Here is a 16,627-nt window from a genome sequence, read left to right as displayed (position 1 = left end):
TTATTTTATTTTTGAGAGAAAGGAGAGAGAAAGAGACAGAGCATGAGTTGGGGAGGGGTAGAGAGAGAGGGAGACAGAATCTGAAGCAGGTTCCAGGCTCTGAGCTGTCAGCACAGAGCCTGACGTGGGGCTCAGACTCACGAACCTCAAGATCGTGACCTGAGCTGAAGTTGGCGCTTAACCGACTGAGCCACCCAGGCGCCCCCATAGTTCTTTTTCTAAAAGGATAAATATTTATTAAAAGTAGGAGAAATATTAACTGAATTTGTATATTTCTTTAGCTGGATAGTGGGTATATCTGTTAAAATTATTTTCAATACCTTTTTTGTATGTCAAATATTTTGTAATCAATAAAACCATTATTAAAAGTGCTAACCACTAATATTTGCATGTGTAACAGACTATGAGAAATGGGTATGAAGTTAGTACCTGTAGGTCTGTCCTTCAGCAATTTGTTATCGATTATGATAAATTGGTACTGAGTACATGGATAGCTGTTTAGAAGAGTTCTATTGCAATTTCCAGCTCAGTGGCAGAGGGTATCGTGATTGATGTCTGAGGCAGACATGTAGAGTATAGGAATAGTGCTTTGTTTTTGCTAACCGCTGATTATCTAATGTGTTTATCAGAAAGCCCCGAGACTTCACCTGGACAGTTTCTTGGTCCTGTGCTTACTGCAGTTCTTCTTTTACCCTGGGAATCATACTAGGATACTGTATCTACTATGGTGAAATCTACTAGGATTTCGTTATGATTAATCCCAAGAAAGATTTCCTATTTATTTTTATCATTATTTTTATTGAGATATAATTCATGTATCATAAAGTTACCCTTTTAAAGTGGCTTTTAGTGTATTCACAAAGTTATACAACTATTATCACTGTTATCAGACTGTTCTACCACGCCAAAAGAAATCCCATGGAACCATACAATATTTGACCTTTTGTGTCACACTTCTTTCTTTCACTTTGCATAATACTCTCATGGTTCTTTCATATCGTAGCATGATCTGTATTTCATTCCATTTTATGGCCAAATAATATTCTGTTGTATGCATAGACCACATTTTATGTATCTGTTTAATTGTTGATGGACATGTGAGTTATTTCCACTTTTTGACTATTATGAATAATCTGGCTGTCAACTTCCATGTACAAGTTTTTACACGGACATATGTTTTCCTTTCTTTTAGTAATGTACCTAGGAGTGTGTGAGAAATAAGGCCACTGACCCAATCAAAGGAGGAACGCGGAGGAGACTCGGAGCACAGTGAAGCAAGGCTTTAATCACCGTTCTTGCAAGAGCAGGTGTCTGATGGACAGGCACGCTCGGGGCAGTTACAGCAGGCAGTTTATCTCCTAGCATGCAAGGGCCTCCCCCGGTTCCTCATTGGCTGAGTACTACAGAGGTTACAGCCTTACCCAGACAACGCCTTTGCCCATGTAAGGCAAAAAATAGTCTGATTGGGACAAATGTACATTCCTTGAGGTGACACAGAGACTTCAGTTCTTTGGCTCACACTCATTGCAAAGCCCGTGAAAAATAAGCCCACGAAATGGAGAGGGGAGGAAGAACCAGGAAGTGAAGTGTCTAAGAGTTTGGGACTCTATTGTGGGTAGGTGGGGGTTTGTACATATTTCCAATGGGTTGTAAACCTATTGTTACTAGACAGCCCTGCTTTTATTTGGTATTTCTGAAAATGAATCATCTCACTGACTTCTCAAAGAATGGAATTACTGGGTCATATGGTAACTCTGTGTCTAACATTTTGAGGAATACAAACTGTTTTCCAAAGTGGCTGCACCATTTTACATTTCCACCAGCAGTGTATGAGGGTTCTGATTTCTCTATTTCCTTGCCAGCACTACTATTTTTAAAAAAATTTTTAAGTATTATTTATTTATTTATTTATTTATTTATTATTATTTTAAATTTTATTTTATTTCTTAAATTTACATCCAAATTAGTTAGCATATAGTGCAACAATGATTTCAGGAGTAGATTCTTTATGCCCCTAACCCATTTAGTCCATTCCCCCTCTCACACCGCCTCCAGTAACCCTCTGTTTGTTCTCCATATTTATGAATCTCTTATGTTTTGTCCCCCTCCCTGTTTTTATATGATTTTTGCTTCCCTTCCCTTATGTCCCTTTTGTATCTTAAAGTCATCATATGAGTGAAGTCATATAATATTTGTCTTTCTCTGACTGACTACTTTCACTTAGCATAATACCCTCCAGTTCCATCCATGTAGTTGCAAGTGGCAAGATTTCATTCGTTTTGATTGCCAAGTGATACTCCATTGTATATATAGACCACATCTTCTTTATCCATTCATCCATCGATGGACATTTGGGCTCTTTCCGTATTTTGGTTATTGCTGAAAGTGCTGCTATAAACATTGAGGTGCACATGTCCCTTCGAAACAGCACGCCTGTATCCCTTGGATAAATGCCTAGTAGTGCAATTGCTGGGTCTTAGGGTAGTTCTATTTTTAATTTTTTGAGGAACCTCCATACTGTTTTCCAGAGTGGCTGCACCAGCTTGCATTCCCAAAGTGTTTTTTTATTTATTTTTGAGAGACAGAGAGAGACAGAGCATGAGTAGGGAGGGGCAGAAAGAGAAAGAGACACAGAATCTGAAGCAGACTTCAGGCTCTGAGCTGTCAGCACAGAGCCCGAAGCGGGGCTCAAACCCATGAACTGTGAGATCATGGTCTGAGCCGAAGTCGGATACTTAACCAACTGAGCCACCTGTCAGCACTTACTATTATATGACTTTTTGACCCACGCCATTCTAAAGTGTGAAGTGGAATTGTAATTTGATTTGCATTTCCCTAATGACTAAGATGTTGAGCATCTTTTCATAACGCTTATTGGCCATTCATACATCTTTTTTTTAGAGAAATGCCTATTTAAATCTTTTGCCAGTTTTTGAATTTGGTGATTTGCCCTTTTATTATTGAAAATATGAGTCCCATATCAGATAGATGATTTGCAAATATATTCTCCCATCATGTGGATAGTGTTTTTACTTTCTTGATGGTGTCCTCTAAGGCACAAAAGTTTTTAATTTTGGTGAAGTCCAATTTATCTTTTTTTTTCCTTGTTCCTTTGGTGTCATAACTAAGAGACTCTTGCCTGATCTGAGGTGATGAAAATTTATGCCTGTGTTTTTTTCTAAGAGTTTATAGTTTTAGGACTTAATTTAGGTCTTTGATACATTTTGAGTTAATATTTCTCTTTGTGTATGAGGTAGATTTCAGTTCTTTTTGCAGTAGAGATAAAGCTCGTTATTTTTAAATTTACACAGCAAGACCCTCTGATTAACCTCACTGGATAATATCTTAATCAGTATATGATTTCCTGCCACTTTATTAGTTTCACCTCTGACTTCCTGCTAATGAGTATTTTGTTGGTCTTAAATGGAGTTTCTTTATCAAAGCCATATTAACCTTTGCACTTAAAAAAATGTGAGAATTAGGAGGAAGTTTATTGATCATGCAGTCCAACCTTTTACCAGAGTAGAGGCTTCAGCATCTGTGACGGAGAGGCTTTCGACTTCTTTTTTGACACTTTCAGAGATGATTTGTTTACTGTGCTGGCTTTGGCAGCACATATACAGAGATGATTCATTCACTGAATTGTATTGCACTGTAATGCAGTATTTAAGAAATCTTATCTAATCAAAAATCATTTTATAAATAAAAAATGTTTCAGAGGGAAATGATAATTATTGAGTTTATTGATGGTTTACCACAGTTTTAATTTCATTTTTCCTGTAGCAATTTAAGTTAAAAGGAGTTGGTGATTGTATCATGTTATGGATGGAAAGTATGTGTCACCCCAGAATTCATATGTTGAAGCCCAAAACCCCCAATGTGATGGTATCAGAAGGTGTGGCCTTTTGGTGGTAATTAAGTTTAAATGAGATGTGAGGGCACTGTCCTCACAATGGGATTAATGTCCTCGTAAGAAGATACCAGGGAGTTTGCCCGACCCCCCACTGCCCCATAGCATGTGGTGATACAGCATGAAGGCAGATATGTATACACCAGGAAAGGGCCCTCATGAGACACCAGATCTACTGGCACCTTGATCTTGGACTTCCTAGCCTTCAGAACTTTGAGAAATAAATGTTTGTTGTCTAAGTACCCCCAGTCTCTGATGTTTTGTTATAGCAGCCAGAAGTAAGACATAGAATAACCCACAGGGGTTTATAATTAAATGAAAGCATTATATCCACCAGTGTATTCAGAGAAATACTCATATTCCTAAAGCAATTCAGCTCAGTTTTTTAATTTTTATTTATTTAAAAAAAATTTTTTTTTAACGTTTATTTATTTTTGAGACAGAGAGAGACAGAGCATGAACGGGGCAGGGTCAGAGAGAGGGAGACACAGAATCTGAAACAGGCTCCAGGCTCTGAGCCGTCAGCACAGAGCCCGACGCGGGGCTCGAACCCACGGACAGTGAGATCGTGACCTGAGCCGAAGTCAGACGCTCAGCCGACTGAGCCACCCAGGCGCCCCTTTAATTTTTATTTAAAATTTTATTTTAATTAATTAATTTTCCAGAGCACAGCATACACTTTATCTTAATACTAAGCATTAGAGTGATAAAAAAAATACAGAATGGAAAATTAGAGTATCACTTAGTCTTTGTGATTACGTAGTTCTGGTCTTTCACCATTTCTTTTTTTTTTAAATATATAATTTATTGTCAAGTTAGCTAACATAGTGTATACGGTGTGCTCATGGCTTCAGGGGTAGATTACCGTGATTCATCACTTACATAAAACACCCAGTAATTCAGCTCAGTTTTAAAAAGCTAATGGTTAGAACATTTAACATTTATTCTTTTATTCAGCTGAATATTGCCCCTGGTAACAACTCTGCATTTTATCAATGTCCTCTTAAAACTTGGCTCCTAAAATTAAAGTCAGTACTTGGTGTATGCACATATTAGTACAAAGTATGGCTGGCTGATAGTTTTTGTTTATTTTGTTTTTTCTTATTATAGAACTCAAAATTAAGCTGCTTTTTTGGTAGACATATATTTGGGACTCATATTGAACTTATGATTAAGTGAAACCCCTTTTTAACAAGTTACTAAACTTCATGTTCCCTTCCTTTGAAACTCCTTAGAGTTGCCGTGAAAGTTAATTTACACCTACAAATTATCTGGGCTCTTCTCTGTGACTTACTGGCTACGTGACCTTAGCCAAGATGCCGAATTTCTTTGACCTCATTTATCTGTGAAATGGGGATAATACCTCCATTTTCACAGTGTTGTTGGGGGTTTAATTAGATGATGTGTGCCAATGCATGCATGTGGCTCTAGCATTCCCAATGGAAATAGGTCTTATGCAAACAGTCTTCTGTCATGGGTGCTTTGTTGCTGGCCTTACTTAACTCTGTCAGATATTGACTATTTGTTAAATAGAATCCACCCAGTTCAGATCTCTTTATGTGTTGGATTGATAGGAACTATTTGCATATGAAACCTGCAGAAGAGAATAAAGAATAGTAGAAGAATCATTCCATGTACCATCCACCTAACTTAATTGGACTTTAACATTTTGCTGTATTTCAGATTTTTTTAAAAAGAAGTAAAACAATGTGGAATTGAACCCTCCGTGTACCATTCTCTCACTTTACCTTCCTACCCATTCCCTCGAGGTAAACAGTATCCTGAATATGTTTGTTTCCTCAAATAATATAACTATTTTGCATGTTTTAAAAATTTAGATATGTAATATACTGTAATATGCTCTTGCGATGTGCTTATTTTTCCTCAACATTTTTCTACTGTGTGGCTCCACCATAATTTATTTACCCATTTGTCTTTGGGTCGTTGTTAGGTAGTTTCCAGTTTTTTTTAATTAGACAATTGTATAGTCCTGAACATGTTTATCGTGAACATGTGTGAATTTCTGTAGAGGGTGCATGCGTGTGTGTGTGTGTGTGTGTGTGTGTGTGTGTGTGTGTGTGTTTAGGATTGGACTCACTAGTTGAGGAGTATATGCCTCTTCAGTTTTGAAGAATAATTTGACGTTACTTAATGAGGTACACCAATTTAGACGTTACTGCCAGAGTGTGAGAGATTTACTTCCTCTACATTTCCTCCACCAAGTTTTAGCATTATCTAAAGTAATGAATTCATCAGGTTGTAGATGGTGAGCAGTTATTAGGTTCAGCAGTTTGTCTGTCCAACTTTAGAAGCCCTTGGCGTGTGTCAGGAAACATTTATACTATCAACTGAACAGGCTCCTGGAACTGTGTGGCTCCAGATTTCTGACTAACTTATTCCGGAGTAACCCATAATTCATTCAACAAATTTAGTTGAAAAATAGCAACTTTGAACTTCTTAGCAATGACACAATCCTATAAGTGCTGGTAATAGTCTTTATTAGGTGTATTTTATTTGATTACACTTCTTTATGGAGCAAGTAAAGTAAGATTCTAGTCTCTAGCAATTGTGACTTAAAATAAATATTAACCCGTTAATAAAATTGGTACAGGATATATACTAGGGCAATAAAATGTAAACATAAATAGAAAGTCAAGTTTTTATAGTTTAAGATTTTGACATTGAAAGACATTTGTGATCATTTATATAAAGTGAATATGGTGAAGTGTAGTGTAACGAGTGAATCTATAGCACTGGTAGTTATATTCTGATTTGCACTGATAGCTCAGAGACAAAGATGGTACACGTTTATTGGATTAAGAAGCAAATGTGTGAGCCAGAAATAAAGGTGCTTATCACAGCTTGACCCTTGCTCGAACTCCAGGCATCAGAGTAAGTTATAGCTGTTAAATCTAGTTTAGCATTAAGAAAGAACTTATCTCTAATTAAAAAAAAAAATAGTATTAAAAACATATTTCTTCTGAAGTTCCCAAATTATTAAATGTGCATTTAGGAATCATTTATTTGGGGGACGTTTACTTTGGCACCCATGTTAAATGTATTTCTCCTTTGGTATTTTAAGAGATTAAGGGTAATTCATGATATATTACTTGGTTGAAAGCTATCTTGCTGTCTCACTTGCTTGTTTTTGTCCCCCATTTTCGGAAAGGAAAATAGAATATTGTGGAAAGTAGAGAAAAATATTAAGAAGTAGAAGGGAGGAAAAACTTAGAGCAAGTAGCTATATATAGTCCTGTGCCTAGACAAAAGCTATTAATATTTTGGTGGATTTCTGAAAATTACAATATGAATTTATAATTTTATTCAGAATTTTGGGTGTTTTTTCCAAAGCAAAGAACTGTTCTTTAATTTTTTGGATCAGGAGTTAAACAAACAAAAAGAAACAATCAGGAACCTTCAGTGAAAGGAAGGTATTCTTAGTCTGTCACGGAGGGACAGCCATAGCAGCTCAGCCAGCGGCAGGCCGGCAGGCAGCTCGGAGCCGCCGGAGTCTGACCTCCTCCGTGCAGGCTGCCCGGTGGTAAACGGGCTGAACCTTGCTCCGCAGGCTGTAAAGGCACAAGTGACACGGACCCTGCCCTACAAAATACATTTTTTCTCTTTATGAATATGAATAGGTTTTCCCCCTTCTTAAAAAAAAAAAAAGTTTATTTATTTTTGAGAGAGAGAGAGAGAGAGAGAGAGAAGGAACAGGGGGAGGCAGAGAGGGAGAGAGGGAATCCCAAGCAGGCTCTGTGCAGTCAGCGTGGAGCCTCACGTGGGGTTCGAACTACGGAACCGTGAGGTAGTGACCTGAGCCCAGATCAAGAGTTGGTTGCTTAACCGACTGAACCACCTAGGTGCCCCGGTTTTTCCCTTTTTTAATTGAGGAGGAACGAAGACAAAAGTTAACTAAGCTGTAAATGCAAATAATTATGTCATTGTTGTTAACTGAGGCAAACTACAGCCACCCTTCTGACATTGTTATTAATAGTTATATTAGTAGAGCTTACCTTTAAAAAAAACAACAAACTTGACCTAACCCCTTTTAATTCTCAGTCTGGTATCTGACCTTTTAGTTTCTTCTCCCATCTGTTAGTGTCATCTTTCTCCCTTTCTGTTACTCCCTCTGTTTTACCTATTGCTATAAAACTGCCTTTAACCTTTTCCCCAATGTACTCTCCTCTCTGTCTAGCTTTTTTTCATTTGTAATATGTCTCTAGTATATTAATATACCAGAGTTTTTTCCTATGCACACCCCTCAACCACATATACCCACCATTGTTTTGGTCTACACATTGTTGTGTTTTGTTTGTTTTGTTTTTTATGTTTATTTTTGAGAGAGAGACAGACAGACACACACACACAGAAGCTGAAGCAAGTTCCAGGCTCTGAGCTGTCAGCACAGAGCCCGATGTGGGGTTCGAACTCATGAACTGTGACATCATGACCTGAGCCAAAGTCAGACGTTTAACCGACTGAGTTACCCAGACATCCTTACACAGTGTTTTAATATCTGTTGAATTTGAGTGCTTTAAGGATAGCATATATTCTGTTCAGTAAGATATAGCCCCCACTTCTTCCTATTGGCTTAAATTCACCCCATTTACACATTTTTGTTAACTTAGGTGATTGTAGGGATTTGAATTTGCACGTTTTATACTATACTATACTCTCTGTGAAAGTGCAGGAATAGATCTATACACACATGTTAAACTGATTTTTGGCAAAGTTACCAAAGCATTTCAGTGGCAAAAGGGCAGTCTTCAACAAATGGTGCTGGACCAATTGGATATCTACATGCGAAAAAACTGGACTTCAATCCATATTTTGTTCTACAGTAAAAGAAAAAGTAACTCCAAATGGAGTTAACTAAATACTCCAAATGGAGTATAAATATAAAACTTAAAACTTTGACACTTGTAGACAAAAGAATAGTATAAAACCTCTGTGACCATTGGTTAGGAAAAGATTACTTACATTCAGTACAAAAGGCATGATCTGTAAAAGAAAAAATTGATAAATTGAGTGTCATCAAAATTAAGAACTTCTGACCTTGAAAAGACACTATTAAGAGTGGGGGGGTGGGGGTGGGGGGTGGGGAAACCAGCCATCAGAGAAATGTAAACCAGAGCACAAAGAGTTACCATTTCGTATCCACTATGATCGCTAGAATAAAAAAAAAAAAAAAAAAAAAAGTCAGATAATAACAAGTGTTTATTTGAATGTGGAGAAATCAGAATCTTCAAACACTGCTGGTGGAAATATAAAATGGTGCAGTCAGTTTGGAAAACAGTCTGGCAGTTTAAGATATCCTGCTGAACTCCTTCAAGTGTTAGCTCAGATCTCACCTTGAGTAAAGGAGGTCTACACATAGCTTCCTATTTAGTGTCCCTTCCTTTTCACTCACAATCCCTTTCCCTGCTCTTTTTTTTACCCTCTAATACATATCACCTTATAAATATCACGGCATAATTTACTTGTTTTATTGTGTTTATTGTTTGCCTCTTCCCATTGGCACGTAAACTCTGTGAGGCCAGGATAGAACAGTGCCTGGCTTAGTGGCCTGTCATTAAATGTCTGTTGAATGAATGAATGAAAGCTGGCACTGGCTCCACATCTCATGCTCTGAGTCACTGTGATATGCAGCCTCTCTAACTATTATTGAGTTTTCATAATGACTTAATTTTTATAATGATTTAGTAACTATGTAATACTTTATCTAGCTATACTGTAATTTATCAAACTATTTCTTGTGATGTAGTTTATTTCTGAAGGATAGGGTCATTCATTTAACAAACATTTAGAAGCCTTTAGAATTAGGCTTTGTGTGCCAGCCTCATAAAGATGAAGAAAATATGGACCTTGTTCTCAAGGAACTGTCAGACTACAGTGGCAGTAGATACAGCAGCAGTTATTATAATGATATGTGATAAGGGCACCCATTAGAGGCATTTGGAAGGTACAAAGAGAATACACCAGACGTGCCCAACTCTGAGAGCTAGAGGTTGGGTCCTGATTCGGGGGTGGGGTAGAATTGGGAGGAGGAAGGACAACTGAACAAAAGGATGCAGTAACCAAAATGTACATTGAGGGACAGTTTCAGTCAGAAGTTAAAATAGAGGGGAAGAGGACTCAAGATTGTCAAGGATGAAAAGGGTAAAGTACAACTTTAATCATTAGCAATGTCATATCTTCTAGTAATTTGTAGCGTAACACATCGTTGTGATCTGAGGAAGATTCTTACTTTCAGAAGTCTGCAAGTGGTAATACATTTGGTTTGTGTTTATCTTAAAATATGTATTACTCCTTACCCTTAGGAGAGGATAGGATCGAGTTCTTAGAATTCCTTTAAACTGCAAACAATGGGTATTATAAACTAATAATTGTAGAAGTGAACACTTTTTGAGTATTTATTATATACTAGGCACTGTTCTAAACATTTTACATGTGTTAATTAAGAATAATATATTTTACCTTTAGTTATATGTACGGTCATGATTATCTGTAGGTGGATTATTTATATTTGGGTTATCCATTCATTTCAAAAGATCTCTTCGTTGACTGTGTCCTTCTACCTTCCCCTCAATATCATTCTCCTGTAACAATCATGTTTTTATTACACCTAATCAGCTCCCCCATCATCATTTATACCTGTATTTTAAAGCTGATAGATTGTTTTTGTCTTTCTACCACACGTGTTGACATTTAATGGGAAAGCAGATGTCATGTTAAGCCTCAGACAAGTATATAGACTCATTTTCCTCATTCTTACAATTTTCCTAACTTCTTAATATTTTATTTATCTATTCAAGGTTTTTCTCTAATTGAGGTGTATTAATTTACACAGGTATCAGTGGAAGCCATTTTTCCCAGTCCTATTTGTTATCAGACTCCCTCTGCCTATAAATCAGGGATATAATTCTTAGAAACCTAGGATTAGAGGAAGGAGAAAGGTTATGAAACAGAATCCACTTATGGGAGCTGATTTCAGACAAAGCTTTTGATGGACTTTGCACAAAAATATCTTAATCAACATGATGATTTTTTAATTTCACTTTGTTATGTTGCCTGAAATTCTGTCTATTAAGCATTCATTTAGATAGACAAATACCTGCTTCTAAGATACCCCTGGTTAGGTTAAGAGTTTATAACCTGTTCTAGTCAGATTGCCTCTGCACTCCTAGTGTAGTTGTGATTAGAAGGGAGAAATGTAATATTGGAGATGAGGGTATTATGGTAAGATGGGGCAGCCAGAGTACGGCTAGAGTAGGGTTCTACAGTGTAGGGGAATTTAAGGTTACCAAAATTAGGGAAGAGGGTCATGGAGAAGACTGTGCAGAAATGTGGAATTTGTAAAAGGCAAATTGATTTAGTAAAAAATTACTAGAGATGACACTTTAGGGGAAACAAAGGACATTTTTTTCTTTAAGGCTGTCTTGTTCTGATGACCTCCTGCTCACATGCGTCCAACTTAGGTTGATTCTTCAATGTAGTCTCATTTTCCATATTTGGGAAACTAGTATGGGGGTGAAGATTAAGTTGAATTTGGGAAAGATACAAGCAAATAAAATGTAACTCCACTATAGTTAATGTTGTAGTGCAGTTTTGCAAAATAAGCTTTTGTGGATTAGCCTGCCGATTGGACCATAATTTGTGACATTTCTTTTATAGGAATATGCATATAAAATATTAAATGACTAACATATAGTTAAAATAAAGGCTACAATTGGTTTTAGAGAACAAAGCCCTCATTTTAAGGGTAAGGATTAGGAGAAAAGAATCTGAGATTTGTAAGGGACCTTTTTTTAAATTTGGGGTATAATTGACATATTGATATATTAATTTCAGGTGTACAGTGTAATGATTTGATGTTTGTATACCCTGTGAAATGATCAAAGAAGTCCAGTTACCATTTGTCACCATACAGAATTACAAACTTTTTTTTTCTTCTAGTGATGAGAACTTTTAGGATTTACTCTCTTGACAGCTTTCAGATATGCACTACAGTAATATTAACTGTAGTTACCATGCTGCTGCATATTACACCCTTTGATTTATTTATTTTATAGTTGGAAGTTTGTATCTTTTAACCCCCTGGAACCTTTGGTTTTTTTAGTCCATCTCTCTTCTGTTTGATTATCTTTAGTAATAATGATTGTGGGGGGTTGGCTTCTTTCCATTGTCTACTTACTTGTCCTAGTTACATTCTCTGAAGTCATATAGAACACATCTCTGTCCATTTTGATAGGTCGAGGGTTCAGATATTTGATGACTGCTTTGATGTCTCTATATGATGATAGCTAGTCTGTCTTCCCATATGCTTCTCTTTTTCAGGCTGATTTCCATAGCCTAATTGTTCTTGTATGCCATTGTTTTCAAACTTGGAAATCCTTCTAGATAGTCTCTAACTTTAAGTCCTTGAAATCATGGTATTCAAAAACCTCATCTCATGGTTTAAATGTGATTCTAATCAGCTGAGATCAGAATGGGTCTATTTTATCAATGTGCTCAAGATAGTCCAAGTTTCCAATTAGGTTTTTTTTTTCTTTTTTTAAATGACCATATATGCTTCATTTTGTTCCCATTAACTACTTTGGTCACGTAAGCCTGTAGATGAATTTATTTATGTATTTACCTATTTATTTTCATAATTGGCTATTAAGCCAGATCTTCCTGTTTTCATTTTAACTTAAGAGAAGAGAATGATGTAGCGAATCAGGCTATGGACATTAGGGGCAAAAAGATTTGGGTTTTCCCATGTAGTAGTAAAGTGTCCTTGGATTATTGACTTAGCTTTTTTTTTTTTTTAAATGAGGACAATGATGCCTCATTACTAGGATTGTTACGAGAATTACATGAAATATCTATTGAAAGGACTTTAATATGCTTTATTCTAGTACTTCATTTATTGTTACTTTTTAAAATTTTTTTTAAGTGGGCTTTTTGCCCAGCTCTGAGTGAAGTGTGGGGCCTGAATTCACGACCCTGAGATCAAGACCTGAGCAGAGATCAAGAATTGGACACTTTACTGACTGAGCCACCCAGTTGCCCCTATTTACTATTAACTTTAAAATTTTTTTTTAAATAAACATTTAATAGATGCAAAAGAGTTTATAAAAATATGTAGCCAATAAAGAATACTACACAGCAGACATTTATGTATCACCCTTAATTTAGATCTAGTTTGTTTTTAACCTAGTGTTCTATCCTTTAGATCATTTACCATTTTTAATTTTCATTTATCGCATTGTCTAGGCTACTCAGCTTTCTGTTGTCAACAGATCTGATGAGCAAAATTTTTTTGAATTATTGGAGCAAGTCATTGAAAAAAATATTTAACAAGGAGGCCTGAGGCTGAGCAGGGGCCAGCCGCCACAGGGCTGTTCCTTGGTGGGTATTGAGTATGGTTAGTTAGCATTGTGTAGGATCAAGGTTTATGGACAGCTACTCTGCCTGGAAGTGTCCTTACCCACTTCTTTCTGCCATTTTTTTCTCTAGAAGGATATTTGAGGGATCAGTGCAACATTTATGTATTCTCTTTAGTATTGTCCTGATTTATCCACCTAATTTTTTTTTGATGGTTATGCTGTGAAAACTGCTAATTTTATGAAAAGATCAGCCATAATTAGCATAATGACATAACTTAAGCTCTTAGATAATTCAGCTAGTGGTAAAATATACACATTTTTTTTTGTTTTAGCATATTGTAGATTTTAAAAAATCAGTTTTAAATTTCTCAGATTATTTAAGTTCTTAACATAACCCCCCCCATGAATTAAGAGATGTTCTACTACTTATCACAAATAGCATTTTATTAATTTCTCACTAAAAATTGCAAAGTACATCAGAGTTGCTACCAAAGATTTCCACTTTAAGAATTAACAATAGCTTATTTTTCTGGTGCCACAATTTGGAAAGTCTTTTACTGGTCAGCGGAATATCTGAAGAAGTGTTGGACAGAAGATGTTCAATACAGTTTTGATTTAAGCAAAAAAAACCTATGTTTGTTTACATTAAAAGTTAGAGATGGACCATTGTGTTAATAATTACATTCACTTTGTCATTTATTTATGTTACGACATTTTAGTGAGTAAATTTTTATTATGATTAACACTGTGGAATTTCTAGCTAATTTATTTTGGGAAATAAAGACACATCTGTTTCTTATACTTCACTTTTGTAATAGTATGGCCCTGGGCCTATGTTTCAGATTTTAGCTTTTCTTCTCTCAGGGGGCTTATTGATTGTTTGTTCCTCCTGAGGCCCAATTTTCTTAATCTAGCCTTTGTTGTCACATAGTTATTTCCCACTAATTTATCATCCATATGCCGATTGGACATACTAACATGTAGTGGCATTGCAGTCACTGTCTCAAGCTAGGTTATTTTGTATTTTTCTTTTACTTCCTTTAAAATGGCAAAGTCCTGGGGAGTCTGAGTGGCTCAGTCAGTTGAGTGTCTGACTTCAGCTCAGTTCATGACCTCATGGTTCACGAAGTCGAGCCCCACGTCAGGCTCTGAGCTGACAGCTCAGAGCCTGGAGCCTGGTTTGGATTCTGTGTCTCCCTCTCTCTCTGCCCCTCCCCTACTCATACTCACTCTCTCTCTCTCTCTCTCTCTCTTTCTCAAAAATAAATAAAATATTAAAAAAAATTTAACTGGCAAAGTCCAGAGTTCACACGTATTCAGACTTGGATGTGTAGTACCTTTGCAAATCTCATCAGTGCTGGTAGGGAGAGGAGGAACTGAGAAACATCTTGAGGTTGAAACGTAAGGTAAAGAAAATGTACTTATGAATATTTTAGATAGAAGATATCTCTTAAAAGAGGTTGATTGCTGTGGAGCCAGAGTCTTATGGGGATTTCTTATAATATCAGATTTCTTTGTAGCCTCACTTCAGCAGTATTAAAGCCTCATAATAAAAAATGATCTTATGGCTTCTTGAGTGTTATTGAATAGCAATGATGGACTGCTCAATTGAAAACTATGCTAACTTTTTGTTTGTAGGATGGGGGAAGGGAACAACCCGTTATCACAAGCAAACCAACAAAAACCCCTTTCTTTCCTTGTAGACCTACAACTATGCAGGTTTGGGAAATTTACCTTACTGTCTTTTTTTTTTTTTTCATTTTTATTTATTTTTTCATTTGAGAGAGAAAGTGTGCACAAATGGGGGAGAGGGGCAGAGGGAGAGAGAGAATCTTAAGCAGGCTCCACACTCAGCACGGAGCCTGATGTGGGGCTCAATCCCACAATCTTGTTTGTGATCATCATGACTTGAGCCAAAATCAAGAGTTGGGTGCTCAACCAACTGAGCCACCCAGGTGCCCCTACCTTACTTCCAGTGTTAAGAGATGACCTTATATGTTTGTTTGTTTGTTTGTTTGTTTGCTTGCTTGCTTTTCAGGATGTCTGATAAAATTACCGAATAGATCCACAAAAAGGACAAATCTTCTATCTGTGTTTGGTACTTGGTCACCTGGTAAAATCAAATCTATGGCCTGAACGAATGCTTTTCACCTTTCCTTCCCCAGTTTGAGCACTAGTAGCCACTAACAAGAGAAGTTTTATTCTAAGGCAAACCATGGCCAAATTTAGGTGATGGTGCAGTTTGGGAGAACTATCATTTTCAAGCAGTGTTTAGCTGTTAAGGTGGTATTATCCATCCCACACCTCACTGACATGAACAGTAATAGGACAAGTCAATAAAGTTGAATGATCTTTGTAATGGGAATTGGAAGATCCGGGTTCGAATCCCTATTCTGTTAGAGGTTCTGAGCTTGAGCAGATCAGTTTCCCTCTCTCTGGGATGTAGTTCTTTTAATCTGTAACTTGAAGGCTTGCATGGGCTGATCTCTTAAAATCTTTTCTGATTTAAAACGATAAATTAATTATTGTATTTTTCTCACTGTTTCTAAATGTCTGTGTATACGTTTCCCCTTTTTTCTAGGAGGAAAAGTTAAATGACTTTCTGAGACCAGTTTGTATGATTGTGAAACTGCCCATTCCTGATTCTTCCAGTTTTGTTGTTTATTCATTTATTTAGCAAACATTTATTAGGCATGTGCAGAATTTCAGGTTCTTTTAAGTTCTGGGAAGATCAAGAAGACATAGAACTCTGTCCTCAAGTAGTTTATAGTCTAGTAGGTGAAGAAAAACTCTTAACATAGTGTGATTAAAACAAGGGGAGGTGTAACATGGCAACGTGGTGACACAGAGAGGAAGTGAATCTATTTTGGCCAGTCAAGTAACGGTTTGCAGAGCAGGGGACCCCTGACTAGAGTTTTAGAATGGAAAAAACCTTTTTGCCCCTCAGTAAAATAGGAGATTCTTAACGTAAAGAAGCAATTAGGAAATATAGATATCGAAACTCAGGAAAACAACCACTCTTAATACCTTGATATGCATTTCTTCCCACTCTTTTGAATCTGGATTTTGAAGGATGCCTAGAAGACTAAACAGAGCTGGAGGAGGAAGCATTAAAGAGCAAAAGAATGATAAATACAAAGGTATGAAATTCTGCAAAAGCATGTTGTATATGGCCAACTCTAAGTTGTTAGGTATTGCTGGACAATGAAGGGTATTGCATGAGGAGTGGGAAGATGTTTGGAGTCACCAGCTGTATTGAGGACGTTGTGATAGTTAGGCATTTAGAGTCTGTGTGTCGGAAGTTGGGAGCCCATAAAGGGTTTTACGATAGAAAAGGGACAGATTC

The 16,627-nt window shown here is 36.7% G+C and overlaps 1 protein-coding gene across 15 annotated transcripts in view; it reads left to right on the top strand.

The window, feature by feature from the left end:
* Positions 1 to 266: 266 nt before the first annotated feature.
* Positions 267 to 16,627, top strand: part of NCOA1 (nuclear receptor coactivator 1) — a 222,125-nt gene continuing 205,764 nt past the window's right edge. For 5 of the 15 annotated variants that reach the window (XM_042933544.1, XM_042933542.1, XM_042933543.1 and 2 more), the window contains exon 1: positions 4,536 to 5,679. The gene's annotated coding sequence lies outside the window, so the exon portion shown is untranslated. Of the gene's footprint in view, positions 1,308 to 1,425; positions 1,443 to 4,535; positions 5,680 to 6,694; positions 6,803 to 14,919; positions 15,001 to 15,177; positions 16,422 to 16,627 lie in introns of those variants that run through there. The other 10 variants (XM_042933535.1, XM_042933539.1, XM_042933529.1 and 7 more) reach the window with 8 other exon arrangements.

Source organism: Panthera leo, chromosome A3, assembly GCF_018350215.1.
Source record: "Panthera leo isolate Ple1 chromosome A3, P.leo_Ple1_pat1.1, whole genome shotgun sequence".
NCBI lineage: Eukaryota > Metazoa > Chordata > Mammalia > Carnivora > Felidae > Panthera > Panthera leo.
The sequence above is the reverse complement of the archived record's forward strand: the minus strand, read 5'-3'. Positions and strand labels throughout refer to the sequence as shown.